This window comes from Haemorhous mexicanus, chromosome 5 (assembly GCF_027477595.1).
Source record: "Haemorhous mexicanus isolate bHaeMex1 chromosome 5, bHaeMex1.pri, whole genome shotgun sequence".
NCBI classification, from domain to species: Eukaryota; Metazoa; Chordata; class Aves; order Passeriformes; family Fringillidae; genus Haemorhous; species Haemorhous mexicanus.
This window is the reverse complement of record NC_082345.1, coordinates 70759286-70765285: the sequence shown is the minus strand read 5'-3', so window position 1 is coordinate 70765285 and position 6000 is coordinate 70759286. Positions and strand designations below refer to the sequence as shown.

At 40.1% G+C, this 6000-nt stretch overlaps 1 protein-coding gene across 2 annotated transcripts in view; it reads left to right on the top strand.

Moving 5' to 3' along the window:
* The first annotated feature begins 363 nt into the window (after nt 1-363).
* The window catches only part of CELF2 (CUGBP Elav-like family member 2), a 547081-nt gene continuing 541444 nt past the window's right edge, over nt 364-6000 (top strand). For both annotated transcript variants that reach the window (XM_059847526.1, XM_059847525.1), the window contains exon 1: nt 364-657. The gene's annotated coding sequence lies outside the window, so the exon portion shown is untranslated. The remainder of the gene's footprint in view (nt 658-6000) is intronic.

Below are 6000 nucleotides of genomic sequence, written 5' to 3'. Positions count from 1 at the left end.
GACTGCATCCCTGCAAAGCGCAGCACAGTAAAAGTCTGTGTATATTCTTCATATACCATACTATTAAAATCAATCTGTTCAGGTTAGTTTCCATTCAGAGGGGAGCTGAGAAACGCAACCACCAGTTTCTGTCACGTGCCGCGCCGCATCAATTAAAAATAAATTACATTTCATGCAAAGAACCTAACTTAAAAATCTCAGCAAACAACAACAGAACCTTTTCACTAATGATTTTCAGTCATCAGAAGTGGAGAGAGACTCAGACAGCAGACAGCATGGTCCCAGCATGCTTTTTGCCTTTTTTTTTGTTTGCACAGTAGCTGTCAGTTGCAGCCCTGCAGGTAGTAGAACCCAGTGGGAAGAGGGGCGGGACAGAGCGATGCTGCCTGAACTGACAGCAAATTTAAATTACTGAGCTTTCTTTTGCTTTTTTTCTTTCTTTGAGTGCCCTTTCCTTTTTTTTTCCTCTTTTCTTTTTTTTTTTTTTTTTTTTGGTATTTTTCTACTCTGCGACAAACTGAAAAGATTCGAGCACACACTAATTTAACAACCCTGCTTCGTCGTCTTCTTTTTTTTCCCCTTCTGCTTCCAGGATAATTAAAAGAGAAACCTGTAAAGGCAACGTTCCTTCAAGCAAGTTGGTGTTGTAACGTGCTGGTAAGATGAATTTAATTTATTTTCTTTTTCCTTTCCTCATCTTTTCTGTTCCTTTTTTGGAGCTGAAAAGCTTTTGTATATCTAACGCAGTCATAAGTGTGGTTCCCCTGCTGTGGAGGGTTAGGAGGTGATGAAAAGGTGCAACGGCTTGATATGTGACCTTCTCCTATTACTTAAAATGGGGAATAACAGCTTTCATGCCTGTCCTCATGATGCTTTTCTCTCTATGAATTGACTATTTGCTCAACAGAAGAGATGCTGTGATTGTCGCACTATGACAATGAGGACTTGATTGTTTTTTGGTTACTGTTCCATGCTCCTATCAGAACAGATACTTGAGTTGGGGGGGTTGTGTTTGTGATTTTTTTTTCCCTCTGAACGTTGCCTGAAGCACTGATATGACAGGGGGGTGGAGATGGGGGTGGAGGAGATGGTCTTGGGTATCATCCTGCCTGTTCAGCTGTTTACTAGGTAGGGAAGTGCAACACTGAAACTTTTTTTTTAAATAAATAAATATTTTTTCCGTTTTCATCAAGTGAGGTCAGTGAATTTATTGTTGTCCAATGCTGGGTAAAGTTCTTTCTGTCCCTTGCATTTTCCCTCTCGAGAAGGGGGGAAGGGGTGTTCCACTCCCTACCTTGTCACACCATTGTAGTAGCTAGCTGACAAACTTTGAGATGAAATACCAGGCGTTGCTTTTGTAAGGAATGAGTTTGATGCTGTGGATCAGCTCCTATGAATACCAGCCTGCCAGATACGATCAGATCTGTATTATACATGTTACATTCCTGACTTGCAAGTACACTGATTTCCAAGGTCTCCTTTCTAGTCTTTTTCTGGCACTAGCACATTATCATTTTATTTTTTTAGCAAATGAGATGTGTTTTGATTTTCCTTTGTGTTTAAGCTTACAAAACTTATGAGGTGGTATATTTTTCTCAGGATTTCTGAATGTAGTTCTGCCAGGTATTGAATGCTACAACATCTACTTAAATCAACAGGAAGGCTGAGCTTGTCCTGTATTTAAGAGAACATTGCTGAGTACTGGCAGGACTGGGTCTTATGACGGCTGAACTATCTCTGTTTTCTCAACTGCAATTAATCCTTGTTGTACTTTAAGCTGGATCCTGTAGCTTTTACAGCAGTATTCAGAATAAGCACTATTCCTTCACTTAGTTGTTGTTTTGTGGTCATGCTAAGGAAAACTTTTTGAACATAGGATGGGGATTTTAGGAGAAATTGAATAGAGTGAGGAAACCAGTGTGATTTAGTCCTCTATTTCCTTGAAAGCTCTTTTCCCTAATTTTGTTTAAAGAGGTATCCTGAAACTAATAATCTGTACATTGATACATTAGACTCTCCAGACTCAAAGGTCAGTTTCGCCAAATGCATAATGTGATATCATGAGAGAAGTTGTGCAAGGAGGGTGGAGAAGAGGAGCAGTGGGACTGAGCACAGAGTCCTTTCCGTGCCGATGGCGAGGGGGAGAGGATGTGCCAGTGCCATGTGGAAAATCACATCCTCTCACAGAAACTTTGTCAGGTCAGAGGGTTAAGGGTGCTGTACTTGCAGAAGTTCACCACTCCCTATTTCAGTCTCAGTTTCAAGCACTGCAGTACTTTTCTGAAGGTTTGCTTTGCTTGTGCAAAAAATACTTTTGGCTTGTGAAATGAGGGCGTTGGAGTTCCCACCTCTTGCTTTTGCCCTGAAAACTTGCCTTCCCCCACACCAACACCAAGGTCTGCGAGGCCAGAAAATTAGGCTTTGTCCCTTGTAATCCTAAACTCCCATCCATTTATAACCAAAGAAGAAAAGGGTTGAATTCAGTGTTCTTGTTATGGAAATAAGTTTTTATTCACTCAGTATCAACTGACAGTTAGAAGCGTATCTGATGTAATATGAATAAACTGTAGGCTGTTGTCAGTAAATTATGCATTTATAGTCTCACATTCTCCTAGAAACAGTGCTTTTACAATGCTCAAGTGGCCTAATGGGGTGAAACAACTACCAATACTCACATCTGAGCTTCCTAATCAGCCAAAGTCATGAGAAGTCCATGGTGCTTGGTTCCCACTGTCCATGCTGGGCATCTCAGCTGTGGATGAGGCTGAAGGGAGGAGAGCCCAAGGTTAGCCAGGGGTCTTTGGTCACACAGGTGATGTCAAAATTACTGTTATGAGACAATGTGAAAGCTGAGTTTAGATGCTGAGTTTTGTGGCAAGAATAGATTACTAAATTCTTAAACTACAAAAAAGCTGATATCTGTATATTTAACTAAAAAAACCAACCACCCTAACCCAATCTACTAGTCTACATCCTCTTTGAATGTAGTCTTTAAATATGTATTTTTTTAATTAATCTGTGCACTTTAAATTGCTCTTGGCTTCTAGCAATACTGTCCTCTGTTCAGTGCCTGGAAATTTCTAGTTGAATGCAACTGCTTTCATTGTAACAAAAAAAAAGAAAAGCAAGCCAGAAAACTTGCTGTAATTTCCTGTCAGTAACAGAGAAATAAGAAAACACTAGGCTAATAAAAATGATAATCTGAGTTTACAACTGTTAACAAGATTCCTGAATAGAAATGGTGCTATTATGCACAAAGAATTTCTATCATTACTAGAGGAATGTAGTATAAAATTATGAGGTTTATTATTAGGGTCCTGTCAACCAATCAGAAATCAACCCATAATCTTACTTTTGAAATGCCGTAAGTTTTAGCATCTTCCCTCCCCTCCTACTAATAAAATATTAAAGAAATTTTATAATTAGAAACTTTGATAACATAAGTGTGAATTTCATTTACAGCAAAAAGCTAGCATAATTCTGTATTTCTTCCACATCTCTAACGTTCCATATAAAGTCACTGCAAGTCTGAGTTGCACACAGCAGGTAAAATTAAGGTAAATCACAGACTTGCCATGGGCAATAATGATGGGATTTCATCAGTTGCTTTCTCCTGGGAGAAGCCAAATTCCCAGATTTTTCTCAGGACTCTGAAGAATTACTAAAGAATGTCATAGCACGTCCTTCCCTGAACGAGATTGTATTTCTGCATTGCATTTCTGGTCAGCTCAATTCAAGTGTGATAGAATCTTGGTAAAATTCTTAGATTTTAACCACTGCAGATTATTCCATTTCATTTTAGAAGTAAAAGACTCTTGGATTTCTCTTTTAATTGCAAATGATTCATGTCATTGTAAGGGGCTTGCTCGGTTTCCATTTGATTTAACATATTAGCCATGGTTTTCTTTCAACAAGAACCACTCTTGCAAGAACCCTGCATACAGGCTCAGAGTGACCCCAAGTCTCTGATCCTCCCCCACTACCTGACTGATAACATATTGGGCTACCACTTGCCTAAACACACTTCTCCCACAAGTCTGGCAGCCAGTCACATGCCCTTCATCTCCTTGTGATGTGCACATGGCTCACTGCAGAGTCCTTGGGGCCCCTAACCCTGTGTAGAGTACAGAGAACCCTAAAAATAACCTGAAACCTCCTCATGACTCTCATCACCCCCAAGGCAATAGAGCTCACAGTATTTAGCAGATCACTAGATAGGAATTAAGAATATAAATAATTTAGCTATTAAGGTAAACAGTAAAATAATAGCAAGAGGAAAACAAAGTGAAAAGAGAATTAGAAGCCCAGAGAGCTCATTTCTAGACCATAATTATCATCACCCAAAGCCTTCTTGGGGTTGCTTTGCATGTCCCATGGCCTGAAAATCAGTTCCTGCCCTGACGTGCTCTGAGTTCTTGAAGCCACATCTTTCCTACTCACACATATTGTCATCTTCCTTGGAAATGGCAACAAAGTGGGAGCAACCCAAAAGCTCTGCACATATATTTTTGGTTTTTTATTTTCCTTCTCATTCTGGAACCTCCAACTGCATCTGTGTTACCCATAGAGGTGATTGCTCTCTGTCCATGACATTTGGGCACCAGAGATAGGATTCATCTCATCCAAATTTAGATGCCAATAATATAGACATCTATCTGTGGGTGAGCCACCTCTGGCTCTCATTTTAGTCAGAGGAAACAACCAAGTGCTTCTCTGACATCTGTTTTCTTACAATCCCACAGAAAGACACCATATTCAAAACTCAAACCATTTAATTTTCTCTCCTCCTCAAATTTTCTCAACTGCTGCCTTACTTTAGACATCTACAACTACTTCATGAAGACAGAGGACTTAAAACACCATAAATTACATATGTGGAAAAACTATTGACTTATCAAGCCTCATATACCTGGCAGTGGGCTTCAAACAAGGCTGATCCTAGAGCAGTTAGGTCTGGATTGCATAGGCACATCCATACATCACTGACAAAATGTCACTCATATATATCATTAGTCCTCCAGGGCTGCTGGAGGGAAGCTGTCACAAGTGCATCCCAGGCAATGTGCTTAACGTCTAATTAATCTTGTTCCTTGTGGTTAATTTTATTAGGCTGAACTGATCCAGTGAAAGGAGGTGCTGTGATTGGTTTATTTGTTCTACTTAGTAGGCCAGTGGCATTTAAAAGTCATGCTGCAATGCTATAAAAAATCCCAAACTCAGGAAACTCCATGAGTGTAATGAAGTCTACCTATTTTAGGCACCAGTATTATAATGAGTTGATGTTCCAGATGTAAATTTTCTTATCCAGAGGACACTTTATGCATTTGAAAGCTCTCAGACTGATACTGTGTCTTTCTACGTTTTTACAGCTAAAGCTGTGTTAAAAGTACAAAAATTGTGTTCTGCAGTGCAACCCCCATTTCCCAAGGGTACTTCACACCTTCAGCCCACCTGGCCATCTGTGGAGGGGCTTTTTGTGTCCTCTTGGCCCTGTGCTGGCCCCATGCAATTGTTTTCATGTCCAAGTCCATGGTATGTGACATGAAGGGCTGTGGGTGATGCTGATGGGTCACAGCCCACCCACAGCAGAGGGTTAAAAGAGTCTGTGGGAGGCAGCATTAAAGCAGCCTGCACGATCTAGAGGAAATGGTACCTAAGGATCACCATAACCAGCATCAGTCAGGTCTATATTCAAGGAAAGTCTAGTTAATTTAAAAGGCAAATGTGTCAGCACAAAAATATATATTATTATGTATATCAGAGCATGGTGTTGGTAATGCCAAGGTTGTGGCTTCAGTCCCTGTATGGGCCATAAACTTATGAGTTGAACTTGATGATATTTGTGGGTCCCTCCCAACCCAGAATATTCTGTGATTCTGTGATACAAACTCATAGTATGGCTGTTGGACACATAAAACCCCACTAGACAGGTGAGACATTCAGCAATAAGAACATATTCTACCATCAGACAAACGTGGTCTTCCTTTAGGATTCATTCCT